The sequence below is a fragment of the Rhodnius prolixus genome, unplaced genomic scaffold (assembly GCF_049639745.1).
Source record: "Rhodnius prolixus isolate KJV_2025 unplaced genomic scaffold, Rpr scaffold_4, whole genome shotgun sequence".
Classification (NCBI taxonomy): domain Eukaryota; kingdom Metazoa; phylum Arthropoda; class Insecta; order Hemiptera; family Reduviidae; genus Rhodnius; species Rhodnius prolixus.
The window spans coordinates 15,330,536-15,346,340 of record NW_027411614.1 but is presented as its reverse complement, the minus strand read 5'-3'; the positions used below and the strand labels follow the sequence as shown (position 1 = coordinate 15,346,340).

The 15,805-nt window shown below is 32.2% G+C and overlaps 1 protein-coding gene across 5 annotated transcripts in view; it reads left to right on the top strand.

The window, feature by feature from the left end:
• The window catches only part of LOC141455988 (probable nuclear hormone receptor HR38), a 248,493-nt gene that overhangs the window by 59,028 nt on the left and 173,660 nt on the right, over nucleotides 1-15,805 (top strand). The window lies entirely within an intron of this gene.

Here is a 15,805-nt window from a genome sequence, read left to right as displayed (position 1 = left end):
ATTGGACCCCCTTAGGCTCACTGTATTAAAAATACCTTTTTATATTCGTTTGCGAGCAGAATTTTTATATTTATGTGAGCCATAATTTATAAATTTTGATTTTTAATGAAAAATATTAGTAAAGAAGACAAATTTTCATTTTCTAAAACAAATACAAATGCTAATTTATGTACATTTTAACGAGCAACTTTTGTGTCCAGTGTGATGTTTAGAAAGAAGTTAAATTATTATTTGTTTCCAATTAATTTATGTTAAATGTTTTTTATTTAATCTAAAAATCATTCTTTAAAACATTAAAATTCCATTTAAAATGAAGTTATTATTAAAAAAAAAATCTAATATCTTCGCTAAAAATGTATAGGAGCCTTTTCTTTTTCTAATCTGGATTAATTAATAGTAAATGTTGAGCTAATCTGAGATTAACCGTTTTCTTTACATAGTAACGCAGATCTTGATAAAACACATGAGTAATTTTAGTAAAGAAGCGACGTGAATCTGGTTCAGCTACTCTCCATAAGCAAGCGCGAATAGTTGATCCAAAAAAACCAGGAATCAAAAGACTTGAACAAGAATTCAGAATGAAAAATATACGAGGAACTGTGCTGATTAGATTGAAATGATGTTGACGTCTAACCGCTGTAATTTATAGAGAATCAACTTCAAAAACCAATCTATTCTTTTTACTTTCAGTATTAAAACTGTCCGGTAGGACAGTTGTATAAGGGTTGATCGTCAAAAACTGCACGAAAAAGCGTAATGTTGAAAAACACCCAACTTTGAAATTTTTTTTCTCTTTTTCTATAAAAGATAAAATTCCCAAATTTTCTTTAAATCTTACTCCAAACCCTCCTTTATAACTGTAATTTTTTTTGCAACAACATAGATATAATAGATTTCGAGAAAAAAGTTGCTGAAAATGAGCAAAAACGGCATTTTCAAAAATGGTTGTTGTTGTTGTTGTTACCTTTTTTGTAAACTGCGTAGCGCCTAAACGCGTGAACCGATTTTCATGAATGAGGTGTCATTCGATTCGGAATTTTATGTAGATGTGCCTGTTGGGGGTCTCCACGCTGTACATCGAATGGGAGAGGAGTAAGCCCCCTTTATGTAAGGCCCCCTTCAAAATTATTATTACTAATTTCTCTGTAAATCTTGGCCCGATTTTGATAAAATTTGGTAGGATGATAGGGTTAGGGCTCCCCTACGTAACATTAAAACGACATTCTGCTCTTACACTTGTTAAGAGGAAGTATAGCAATCGTTTCAAATTATCGAGACGTGAACCGATTTTCATGAATGAAGTGTCATTCGAATCGAAATTTTGTTCAGACTTGTACTTTAAAAGTCTCGACGCTATGCCTCATAATGAGGGGAGTTTGCCCCACCCAAATAATAGACAAAAAGAAAAATCTATCCAAAAGGTACAAAAATCTCCTTAACAAAAACTTACAGTTTAAAATGTTAAGTATAAGGGTTGATTAAACGCCAAAAATGCGTTCACAGCAACCACGTAAATTAAAATCGTAGCATCTTTTGATTTTTTTTTTTTTACATTTGATTTTTATTGGCAATCAGTATTATAAATTTCTGTAAAATTCCCTTGATGAAAAGTAGTAGATTGTCTTTCACGGTTTAACTCAGGTTAAACAATTGTTCTATCGTTTGCCATAACAGTTTTATGACCTGCATGATTATATTTCTACTCAGTAGGGGGTCTAGCTCTCATAAACATCATAAAAGCGACGTAAGAATGGTAGTTTTCTACAGTGATTTTTTTTTATATTATTATTATAAAAATACGATTTTAATAATTTTTACACTGTGATGTTATCCAACTTTAACAATAAATGATTACTAAAATGGAATTTATTGATTTTATATTCTTGATTAAAAAAAAGAAGTAAAATATGCTCGGCTACCGTGGTGCCTACACATTCCTTACTATATTACTTTTCAATATTATTGGGAACAAAGAAGTTGAACTAGAGTATATCAAGCTAAGGTTTTTTGTTATTTCTTTTTTCCTTAACAAGTAAATATGTTCCCTTTTAATCTGTACTAAAAATAATCTGTTGAGTGTATACAGGCGCTAAGCTTGAAACCTCTATTTCTATTATTATTATTATTAGTTGGACTAGAGTAAGTTGATCTAAACTTGAGTTAAGTTAAAAAAATCTGTCCCGACGATAATCATTCTCAGAATTAATCTTTTCTTCGCCGTTCAGCTTGAGCCTAGGCTATGTAGGACAAATCTAAAACCCTAATCTGCATTCAAATCCATTGCAATCTAGAGTATCTACTGACGTAAAAATGAAGTAATGTGCAGCCCGAAACTTAGTTTGTTTGGTATAGAATTCTTTTATTTGATCCTACTCCAAAATTTTGCTTTCGCCAAATTACCAAAAAGTGCGTCTTTTATGGTTTGGCGATTCCTAGATTTAGCAATTTTCTTGATTAGTTTAAACAACACCCGTTTGGTTACCATCTTATAGAAACTAGTTTAAAATATATTTAAAAAAATCTGAAACCTAGCGAATCAAAAAGATTAAGTAGTTTACTGCAGAAAGGATATTTAGTCGATAATAAGAAATAATTAAAATTTTAAAATTGAATTAATTTTTTTGTTGTTTTTTTTTTTCAAGAGCGCACCGACTTTGTTGGACACTAGTTCGCATCTTTTTTTTTCAATTTTGGGTGATTAGACGCTAAATGAAGCATTCCCATCATCGAAAAGAGACAGTAGAGGCTTCTAGGAAGAGAAAAGTAAGTTAGGAGCGTATGGACTTCTAAAGTTAGTATTATAATATTATTTGTAGGTCGTAAAAACTGCATTAAGTTAAATGTTAATTTGGATAAAACCGAAACCAAATAAATGAGCTTTTAGATGCATCAGGAAAACGTTTGACTGAACTTTATCTTAATCTCGCCTATTTATTCGTCTCAATTCCAGTTTTACCACATTCTCTCGGTATGACTATCGCTCGCCTTTCTTTAGGAATACAAAGTTCTCAGACTTACTAAAATTGCATAAATTATGCATGCGAAAGGTACTTTGTACCTCAATTTCATTACAATTAAATACACCCTCACTGTTAGATATCTGTCCCACAAGTAGCCTTCCGGTCTGTCTGCAGTATTACAAAACATCCCTCAGCACCCAATGTCCTAAGAAAATTATTTCCTTAAAAGTATAGCTTTATTCCGGATGCAATAAATCTACTGCAGGCGAAACTGTCACACTAACCTAGTAGCAATATCTAGAAGAAACTGTATCTTATTCCAAATTCTATGAAAAAAAAAAAAAATAATAATTAGATAACTAATAGATAATCTCATCCTAAAGGACTGCCGATGATGGACTAGAGAACACTCGCGTGGCCTCCAGTGTACTGGAAAACCTCCAGAGATTAATGACCTCAGTCGGCGACAGTCTTTAAATAAAATAAAATAAATAATTCGACTGGTTATGTCTTACTAACCAGGTTTCACAAATTTCGCGAGGTCATTAATAAAGATTGCCTAATTTAAAAAGTGTTTTTTTTTAAAGACAAAAATAAATACAATCAATAATTCCAATTCCAATTGCATTTAAAGATTAATAATATTATTCCCATTAATGACAGTCAAAAAACAAAAATTATAAAAAAAACACAGCCATGTAAGCGTTGAATTTAAATTTATTTTTAGTTTTAAAAAAACAAAACCAAAAGCGTTAAAATTCTGTTAATTTTTTTATTTTTCTTTAAATTATTAGAATTACAAATCACAGTATTAAATTTGTGACCTTTGCCTAAATTTGTCAGCCTAAATTATTACTTTTCTTCACGAAACAATTATTTTCTCGTTAAAGATCTTTTTTTGATTATTTAAGCAAGTTAAAATGGATACCTATGTTTATTGAATCTTTAAAAACTATAACGATTCTGTTATCTGTACAAGTTAAATCTCCTTGTACAATAATGATTATAGTTCTAGTGAAATTGTTTTTTTTTTTTTTGTAATTACTAAAATATTTATTTTTTCAAAAATTTTTGCATCCTAATGTTTTCGTCATTACAGTTAATATTCATATAATGAAACTGTGACCTCCATTAGTTCTTAACAATTTACTTGAAAATAGACTGTATTAAGTTGAATATTAGGCTAATATACGGTTTGACCGTTCAAGTCGGTAGAAATAAAGGTCAATACGTTAGTTTAGTTAAGGTTATTCTTTCTTCTATAATTTGTAGTGACTATTGAGTAATTACTAATTAAATATTTACATTTTTCAGCGGTCTTCATATCTGGCACTAACTTAAGGGTCATTTTTAGTGTGGAGATGCGTTACTGCATATGATATGTTTTCTAACAAATATTGACAAAAGTACGTAACTGTAACGGGGGGGATTTGCCAATTAAAAGCTCCCAATATTTATGCGCAAATCCACTCTGCCAGATTTGCCTCTATTTCCTTTAACGATGAAACATATTATTGCCGAAGTGTTAATAGTGTAATGGCCCTTCCACACGGAGTTTCCGAGTTCGAGTTCTGCCTGTCTTTTTATGGACATTGTTGCCTATCACGAAAGAGCACTCCCGGAGCCATCGTGCACAGGAAAAGGTTTTGTCTGAGAAGCGCTTATGACCTCACATTTTGACGCGCTTTAATTAAAAAAATAAAATAAATGAAGTAAGTAGTTAGAAGTAATTAGTAGTTCAATTACAGTTCGCACCGTTCGAAGATGGACGTTTTTTTTTACAAGCGATAAATTTCTTCTCATAAACATTATCAAAAGTGTAAAACTGCAAATTAAACATTTTGCAGGGCCTACATTTGTCCTCAAAATATCTAAATATAAGTTTTGAAATAAAAGTTATTCATCTGCATGTGGGACCATAATATGTAAAAAAAAAAAATATGTTAGAAGACATAGTAATCGAAATCATACGCATTTTCGAAAAAATCTACGAAAGTTGAAACATGATTTCAGTAAAGCGATGCTTCTGATATCGAAAATTCTGATTTTTGGCTACAAAATTTATCTCTTTTGTAAAATACAATATAAGAAACTTGACTGTAAAATATTCTGAAAACCTTCTTCTAATAGAAATCCCCCTTAAAAGCAATTTTTCTGGAATTATGAGCAAAAACAAAAAAATGGAGGTTGTACACGTGTAAAAATTTTTTTTTAAAAAATATATATTTTGCTGTTTTTGAGAAAATTTTAGAAAAAATGAAAAATCATTTATGGTAGGAATTTCCTTCAAACTGTATATTTTAGCTATTTAATTTTCATTCATAGTAGATAAAACACTGGAACGTTGGAGTGTTCTCAAAATGATACTTTAGGCAAAACCTACCTCTAGTCAGGGCCGGATTTAGATGAAAAGAGGCCCTAGGCTATTCCACATATGAAGCCCTTTCACCTCCCATTTTTAAGTTTGTAAATTACATGAGAAATAATAAAATACATCATTACTGTGATATAGTATATCAATATGTTAAATGAAACTTGTTGTTATTGGTACTGTTTTTAGAATAGTGTAATTTTAATTTTGCTAACAATTTGAATGTAGGCCCCTCTTGAACTTGAGGCCCTAGGCCCTAGGCTGAAGCCTAGTTAGCCTATAGGAAAAACCCGCCCTGCCTTTAATTGCTCTTAATTCAAAATTTTCAAATGAACGTTGTAGAGTTGTAGGTAGGCCACCACGAGTGTTATGTTTGTGGAAAATCATTAGAGCCTTCCGAGGAAATAACAGAAAAGTTAAAAATCCATTCTGTAAAGTGGAATTTCTGATCGAGGAATTTTGTCAGCTAAATTACAGTTGGTTCCCCTGTGAGATCGAATCAAACTTTAAAAGTTCAGCTTCATTCAATTTTTCGTGCTAGAAATGTTTCGTTCACAAAAACTTTTTTTTCTAAGAAGCAATTTTTCGGATTCAGATCATTTTAAAAAGAATCTTTCTTTTGAAAACTCAAGAAATCCCAAAAATTTGAATGATCACAAAACGATTCTCAATTAGTTTAAAAGAAAAAAGAAAATTTCTAAAACAAGACATTCTTTCTAAAGAATCTTGAAAATGGATTAACTAAACTCGTGAACTCAAGATTAATCAGTCTATCTTTTGAGGAAAACTTCTCTTTTAGACTTTACCTTTTCTTTCTTCAAAAATATTATTTCAATTAGCAACAAATTGGTGAAGGTAGGGATAAATTATATCTAAAAATAATAGCAGGAAGGTAAAGATGATCTGATTGGTTATAGAGAGTGAAGTAACCTGTACGAAAGATAATCTTCGCAGCCACCTCATTATACAGTGTTGTTAAATCTTCTTAAAACTTTGCAACAACTAATCATTTCCATTCCACCATCCTTCTATAGTATGAGCAGCGAAAACAGGCTTCCTTAGAATTGCTTTTATAAGTGAAATATTTATCAGTTTTGATCGTATAGCATACCAAAAGAATATAGAGTGTAAAAGACGCCTTCATCACTGTTATCAGGTGCCAATCAAACGATGAAGCTTGCCTTAAGGAATCAGAAAAGAGTTAGATAAAAGAGTGTAGGATTTAGTGCTGCTGGTAACGCCCATCTCCATGGTTTACTTCTCCTTTTTCTGCTGATTATCTGATGAAATCAGGCTGAGCTGCTGCACAGAAACCTGATTCAATTTTTATAGAGGATTCATCGCTGAATTTTAATTTAGTATCAACTTTAAGTTTTGTTAGGATCATGATTCTGTCTGATACTGCCTAAATATTTTTACGTAGATTTAACAAATCTCTTACATCGTAGTTTAGTTTTATACTGCATTATACGAGTTTTAACTTGCACTAGTTAAACTCTACAGTTTTAACTTGCACCTTATTCAACTTCTTGCTACGTTATCGAGTGTCGCCGGCGTGTCATTATAGCTCTAGTTATCGTCGCCAGTAATCTACCTCCTACCTTGAAAGTTTTTTAGTAAGGTTAATAAGAAAAGCTATTAAGAATTTAATTTATTGTATTAAAAAAATATAGTAATTTTTTCGATTATATAAATTTCTTTTTAAATTAATTTGAAATAATTAATTTAAAAAAACAGTTCACCGCATTTGTTTTAATATAATACAACTCTTAGATAATAATTTCTGTATTTTATAATCCTCATTATTTTTTCAATAAATAATATATTCATACATTAAATTCAATTATACTTATCGCAGTAACTACCGCCTGATTTACATTAAGTTCATTTATGTTCTCATTCCAGTTCTTATCACTTGGCGCCTTTTCATAGAGCCATTAATCGGTCTGATTATTGTTCGAGACTCAGTATTAAATGTGCCACAATAAATTCTTAAGTATTTAACTTATTTCTTATAAAATTTTTAATTATTCTACAAGAATTTTATTGTTAATAGTTTATACTTAACGTATGTTGGCAGGACCTTTTTTTAACAGAGTCTTCGTTAGTTTGTGAGGAATTTTCGGGAGTTTTCTTTTTTCTTTTTTCAATTTATCCCTGTTTTTCCTCATTATATTTGTTCCATTTAATTAATGGAATGTCCTATTAGATCGCACTTCCTTTATTAAAATCAGTATTTATTTAAGCGTCCCTTTTGTCTACCTCCATTACTACTATTTCTCCATTACTACTATTCCTCTATGACTCCTAGAGGAAGCCTATAATCGTTTCAAATTTTTTCATATATTTTTCAGCATAAATTTTGCTCGAATTGAAGTTTGACCGTGGGTTTTGCTGTACCAGTTAAACGTTTAAATCAAAATAAATTTTGAATTTAAATTTTGCCATTAACTACCAATCAAAAAAAAGTTTTTATTGAGACTTCATTGCTTTGAAAGTTGGTGATTTATGAAATAGGAAATAAAAATAGCCATAATTAATTATCAAAAATGTAAATTAAATATAAAAGTAAAGTGAAGTAATCACCTATTTTTTCCGGCGGCTTTACGTCCAACTACCAATTAGGTGTCGTGGACGGAGGCGACTAGCAAACATACTTTACTGTAAATTTCTTTTATTAACCATTAAATAAAATCCAAGACCTAAGACCGGGAATCGAACCAAGTACCAAAATGCATATTAGCTTTATAGGTCTCGCCTCTAACCTCTCGGCTAACGTGGCGCCTATGTAAATTAAACTTATAAGGGCTTAGTTAATTATTTTGGAAGGAAAAAAGAATATGTAACAATGGATTTTTTTAGGTTAACAGTAGTCGGAGTTTGAAAACTTGGATAGAGGTTAAGGTTTGAGAATTTTCAAAAAAGCATAGTAGTTGCGAGTTTTGAAGTGCTTTAAATTATAATAAAATTGAATAATAAGGAATGAAGTGATATTGGAACTTAATTGTGTAGCACTGTAGTGGTGGATAATTTACTGTTTTATTCAATATTCAGTATAGTGCATTTTTTGGTCTTTTTTCTAACATTCATTTTTGAACGTAATATTCGTATTATACAGATACTTGGTATTTGGAGTACATCAAATATGTAATTAGGGAAGGGATCAGCTCAGTGGTTTGAGCCCTTTATTCCCAAATACGAATCTAGTTTCTTCTTTTAATAGGAACCACTTACAGTTTACTGAACGCTAATGGTCTAAAGTTGTCTGTAACAAAAGAACGCTATCTTAAGACCATTCAAAGCAAAAAGGCTCCTGGCGCTAGTGAGAAGACATAAATTTAAAATTGTAAAAATTGTAAGCTCTTTAATATGATCAGGCCAGCTGGAACGATTATGCCTTTGGAATCAATCCTATTGTAAGAAAAAATGCAAGCAGTAAGATGTTATATCAGAAGAAAATGCTCAAATGGAACTGAGCAGGATATTTGCAGTAACGGTTTACCTTCTTTTACTTCGTTTTTTATAGAGTATTTTTTTATTTTTTTATAGAAAAATATTTTCTATTATAAAAAATTCTTCAATATACTACAGATATTTTTTTTAATAATCTGTTTGGTCATATTCTAAGTTATTTGAAAACATCAGTTTAACCTTCGAAGTTATAATCGGCAAATTTCAATCAATCCAGCTGATATGAATGTAATCGATTACAGCACCCCAATGCCAAACAAATCCATCTATCTTGATTTTTTTTATTTATTCTACAATAATTGGATACTTATAGTAAGATTTTTAATCCAAAAATAAATCATTCGTACAATAAATACATTATTTAATGGAGTATACTAAGATATAATTAATAAATATAATTATGGAAGTTCTCTATGCTGATTCAATCTCCCTTATATGTTAATTAGTTTGGATAGATTATTAGCTGGGCGCATTGTTTTTATTAGATAACTGCACTTCGTGCAATTTTCGTGGAAACAAAGCACTCTTCATGATTCCCTAGGTTAGTTGGGATACAGTAAGATATTGCCAGTGATTGATTGATATAAATGCACACTGCTTACGTAACTAACCCACCCAGCTTTCTTCATAAGATTAGGTTACATTAAATTAGAAATTAGGTAATAACTTCACGACTGCGCTACGTCCATTAGTCAATTCAAGGCATCGGCCAATATTATGTATATTCTCCAGTTCTATACGAGGGTCGTTTGAAAAGTCCGTGCAAAGTCAGAGGGATAGCACCACTGGCGCGTATCGAGGTTATGTTTAGTTAGTAGCATCTCTTGGAAGAACACACACCAAGTTTCAGCCAGATCGGTCTATTTCTTTGTGTTTGGCATTCGTTTGAATCGAGGAAGTCGAGTGATTTTCAAAAAATGGACGAAAAAGAATTTCGTGTGTTGATTAAACACTACTTTATGAAAGGCAAAACGCCTCAGGAGACTAAAGAGAAGCTTGATAAACATTATGGTGACTCTGCACCTTCGATTAGAACAGTTTATAAGTGGTTTCAAAATTTTCGGAGTGGCCATATGGGCACAAGTGACGCTGAACGTTCTGGACGCCCTGTTGAGGTTACTACTCCAGAAATCATTGATAAAATCCATGATATGGTGATGGATGACAGAAGAGTGAAGGTGCGTGAGATTGCTAGTGCTGTGGGCATCTCGAATGAACGGGTACATAATATTTTGCATCAACATTTGGACAAGATGGGTGCCGCGATTGCTCACGCTTGACCAAAAACGAAATCGTGTGAAGTGTTGCAAGGACGGTTTGCAGCTATTCCAGAAGAATCCGCAGGACTTTAAGCGTCGTTTCGTCACTGTGGATGAAACATGGATACATCACTACACTCCTGAGACCAAAGAACAATCTAAACAATGGGTTACCAAGGAGGAATCTGCGCCAAAAAAGGCGAAGACCGTTCCTTCGGCCGGAAAGATTATGGCGACTGTCTTTTGGGATTCGCAAGGAATAATCCTCATCGACTATCTGGAAAAGGGTAAAACTATTACAGGTGCATATTATTCATCGTTATTGGACCGTTTGAAAACCGAGCTGCAAGAAAAACGCCCACGATTGGCCCACAAAAAAGTCCTTTTCCATCACGACAACGCACCAGCTCACACCTCAGCAGTTGTGGTCGCAAAATTAATGGAAATAGGGTTCCAACTCGTTTCACATCCCCCCTATTCTCCAGACTTGGCTCCCTCGGACTACTATTTGTTCCCTAATATGAAGAAATGGCTGGCGGGAAAAAGATTTTATTCAAACGAGGAGGTGATTGCAGAAACGAATGGCTATTTTTCAGACTTGGACAAATCCTATTATTCGGAAGGGATCAACAAACTAGAGCAGCGTTGGACGAAGTTTATAAGCCTAAAAGGAGACTATGTTGAAAAATAAAAAAGGTTTACCTCAAAAAATTAAGTAGTTTTTATTTTTGCACGGACTTTTCAAACGACCCTCGTATTTACATCCTAAACTGTAGATCCTATTGGTGAACAGCTAAGAAAGTCTGACAATCAGTAAAGGCAGGCGTTCTAGGTGCTATCAGCAAGTGTCATAATACCGTCTTAGTATTGGATTTGTAATTATTAATATTTTTTACTTTAATTTTCTTGAATTAAAAACCAAACTGAAATATTAGAACAAAAATTAAATGACTATATTTCTTTACAACACTGAATTTTTTTAAAATAAAAATTATTTATAAGCGAAATCTTGACTTATTATATTGGAATTCCAACTATCCGGAATAACAATTTATTTAAATAATAATAATTAAGTGAAAATCATATTAATTTGCTATCAGAATGTTAATTTTCAAAAATAGTTTATAACTTTTGTTTTAAATTCCTGTTTCAAAGATTTTTTTTAATGAGAAACATTTCTATTTACTGTGATACAGGTTATAATTAATTTGAAATTTGAAATTGATCGTCAAAACCAGTTTTATCTTTCTTTTTGTTTTTTTTTTATTTTTTTATTTTAGTAAACATTTATAGTCAATGTGTAAGTTTATTTTGACTGATAATTCAAATTTATTTTCCCACACTCCTAAATCAAAATATTGTTCCTGTAGAGAGTTTTTTAGTGCTATCTTTTGAATCAATTTTGAAGGCTAGAATAACAAAGCACGACAGACTGATGCCAAACCGGAGATCTGTATTTTACTACAGCTTGTTAGTTCATTTCCAAAAAAACTATTTTTGAATTTCAAAGTTTATCGTTTACTTAGGATGGATGATTTGCGAGGAATCGGTCAAATAAAACAACTCGTCTCTTTGCCAACGTTTCAACAAATATATTGTCCTCTTCAGAGCGTGGCTTTGCGGGTTGGTTGAGTTACAGAAACAGAAACTGTAACTCAACCAACCCGCAAAGCCACGCTCTGAAGAGGACAATATATTTGTTGAAACGTTGGCAAAGAGACGAGTTGTTTTATTTGACCGATTCCTCGCAAATCATCCATCCTAAGTTTAACAATTTACGGTCACGAAACCAATATATTCATATTTATCGTTTACTACTGAGCATGTAGAAGAGAAATTCGATAGATGTAACTGGCCATAACTCGTTAAGTATAATAATATATTAGAAATTAATACACTTAATTCACACTCTAACAGTGTAATGTGAAATAGTGAGATAATGAAAACTTAATTTAATTTAGATTAATCAATCACACTTTTCAGCACTTACTTAGTTTCAATACTCAGTTTTGGCACAACTTTGGTTATCTCTTTCATCGTGTCTAGTATCTATCCTCAACATACAAACTATTGCAAGTACGAGATATAGAAATACTGCTCCTGCCTGCAAAAAAAAGTATCAATTTAATTCGAATGCAATTTCAATGAGCAGCCTTGAATTAGTTACACCAAAAATTAACTGTTTTATTTTTAAAATGACGTACTTAAACAAAAAACAAATTAAAATAAAACTTGCAGTACGTGAATGGCAGGCCTGCATAGCTGCATTGTCAGCGGTAACACCATTAAAAAAGAAAAAGCTTTTTATATAGTAACATATAATACATATGTACTTATTTGAACAGTGCAGTGGCAGTTAAGGGAGGCACTATGTACAGACATAACCTAATACCAACAATTCCAGGTTTTTAAATGACAGGTTATTTTCTTTTTATGCGGAACCGTTAAAGCTAATTCTTCTCGCCTATTTTTTTTACTTTAATCAAACATGCTTTAAAGCAATTCTTATTATGTATAGAAACTAGACAATCCCTCTTTAATTGTGAGTAATTTAGAAATTAGCCTGCATAGCGCTAAATTTCTGGGCGTTCTCTTAAAGTAAAAGGGTATTAATTTGGATAGTTGGTCTCAGCCGGCTAAGTACATCATCTCCATTCCCAAATTCTGTAGGTGGCAATCTGAAATCATCCATTACTCTACTATCTTTGTCCTCCTGTTTACTCTTTCATTTTATTCCAGACTAACGCCTACATTTCTTTTTTACTTCTTTAGAAGTGTTCATTAATCCTTTGTAGGCACATAATGTATTTATGTCACCGTTATAACCTGCCGACTCGGATGTATGCAAACAAATATAATTTGCGTGTGTATATAAAGCGCTAGATAGATAGAAAAAGAGAAGGTTGCCCACACAAGAAGTGAGGAATAAGTACGCGAGTAACCAATACACAATACTCGAAGAGAAAGTGCTTTATTACCTCGTGACTCATTGTCCAATTGTAGCCGCTGCAACTTGTAACACACTATTCTCAAGCTTTTTTTGTGCTAGTGTCTGTGTGTGTATTGTGTGCATATAAACCCGTTTCCAATGGACAGAATCACATCTACCAACCATCATCCTCTTGTATATCTGTTCATGAGGTCAGAAGGCCGATACCTCTTCCTTTCCATGTCTCATTTCGAAATACTATTCCTACAGACTTAACAGCCGGTCACGTACCTGTTGTACGGCCTAACATTCTGCAGGGTACCCACCTACCGTTTTCAGTTCTGTCTCGTAATATATTATTAACGTTAGTTTTTCCCGTAATCAATACAGTTCGATTGCAAAGCTTGTTTATTTTTTTTTCCTTCACGCTGCAACAATCACAGCTGAGAGACTGAAAGTAGTCATGTCTTTTTGCAATCGTTATACAACAAAATTTAATTTTTACGCCAATTTTGTGTTTTTTTGGAGGAATATAAATTGCCAATCATTAAACAAAGTAGAATCAATCAACGATTTACGAATTAAAAATTACGATTTCCAAATTTAAGTTAGGATATAGTTGAGGGTTACACAATCCAACTCAATCACCTTAGGCTGTTCTGTAAACTTCATATACACATAATATACACATAGATAATATGTAACTTCCACTATTTTTTTAGAAAAATTAGCTTTAAGGTAGTTCTCGTGAAAGGGTTAGAACGTTGTGTACAGAACAGAAAATTATTTGAATGTTCGCACAAGAATTTGGTTGCTTTGTGCTCACCACAATATTCCAACTAATATAGGTAAATTTAACATTATTTTTGATACAGCAGTGGCAATACTGATAAGGGTGTGTTTAGAGGGGATGATAGTTCGACAGTGGTGCTTTTTGTTAACGTATATTTATTTTAGGTGAATAAACAGAACTAGTGGTAAACGATTTTTATTTTATACAACCATTTAAGAAAATTAATAATTTATATATCTTTTTGGTTCACTAATAACGTAAGATCTTTGATTTGGATCCGTCGTAGCACGCATATTTTTTTTGAATCCCTGACCGGTATCGAACATTAAACATATTCAAGGTGTTCAGCATAAGACTACCGTTACTTCGGGAGGCAATTCTGGGCATCATTTGCAACAACAAAAAATCTATATAAACTATGACTCGATTCGGCTCCATTTTATAGATATTTTTAATTTTATGTGTTTGTTTTCAAGGTATTACTACTTTTTAGCAAAGAGTTGCCTATATTTCTCAAACTACTAAAGCTAAATCGATTTCAATAAGCTCATTAGAAAGAAGGTTAAATTTCCTTTTAAATAAACTAATTTATATTCCAAAATAATAATATCAAGTATTTCACTTTGTGGCCCAAACATAAGAAATAGCAAGTTTCTAATTTTTTCCAATAACTTTGACTTTATTTTTCTCAATAATATTATATATGTTAAAAAAGTGCACTACTCATGAAAAACATCTACATACAAACACCTTTCAAAAGGTGTACCATGAATAGTGGTTATTTTAAAAACTGATGCAGAAATTGCTTATTAATTGCAAAAAAGAAATAGGCGTCAAAATAGCGTCGGCATTATGAAAGGAATTCACCTACCATAAGAATATAATTGATCAGAAACATCAAATCCAGTACGATGTTTTGCAAACGTGTAATTTAATAGTAACCTCCACTCAGTCAGCAAGTCTAGTGCGAGACGGAACCATAAGTGAAGTCGAAATCTCTACACTAAACTGAAACCGATCAGGGATGCAAGAAATAAGCCTGGAAGTTATTATTCAGCGCTCCGAACTTTTCCAAATTTTCAATAATAATTTAAGATTCCAATTATCTATTAATAAAATGATTTATTTTAGTTCAAAAAATAAAAATATATAGAAGTTGAAAAAAATAAGTGAAAGTACAATTAAAAACGTCCAGAAGCTTAGCAATGATAGCAATCAGTATTTAAGTACTTAACCAATCAAAGATAATCAGAACTGATTGTCCCAACCTTATAATTATTTATCTAACGGTATTTATTAAATTTTTTTCCCCCTTGAAGGCAATACACAAGAGGCAGTGATAACGGTGATACAGAGCTCTTATATGCTCATTCTATTTATATAATAAAATACATTTATCTCAACTTAATCGCTAAATTGCATAAAATTGAATCTTCGCATGTTACGATTCAATTAGAAGTTAAATAGTTATTTCGTTGATTTGATCCGTCTTAGCAATCCTGTTAATTGTATCCTTGAGTGTTTCGGACTTTGATCCACCTGCAGAGGTTCATCGGTCAGTTTAGTGTAAAGAATTTGACTTTACCTACCAAGTTCCGAGATTATTCTAAGAATAGCGCTCTCTTTCTCATCAAAAAAAAAAAGAACAAACCTCTCCAGCAAGAGATGGTCGCCTGTAAACAGGTATAATCTACTTCGTACCCCTACACCTCTCACCACAAGGCAAAATTGTTTAGAACTGGACCTAAATTAAGAGTTTTGGAGAGTAAAAAGGAGTATTCACGTCCCTGAAACTCTTTCTAGCACAGGCTCTAGGCTACGAGAATAACTAGAGTTCAGGGAGCCTTCAAATTACCATCCTGGTGCCAGACCAGACTAACCAAGACTCAAATTTTCCTCAGCGTTTCCTTTTGTCTTCCTAGTCCGCCCAGTTCAGCTATTAATAACTCACCCTAATCCTTTTGTCATCAGCCTAACATTATTAGACTAAATTACAATTCCAGGCAGTAAATACGCCTCGTA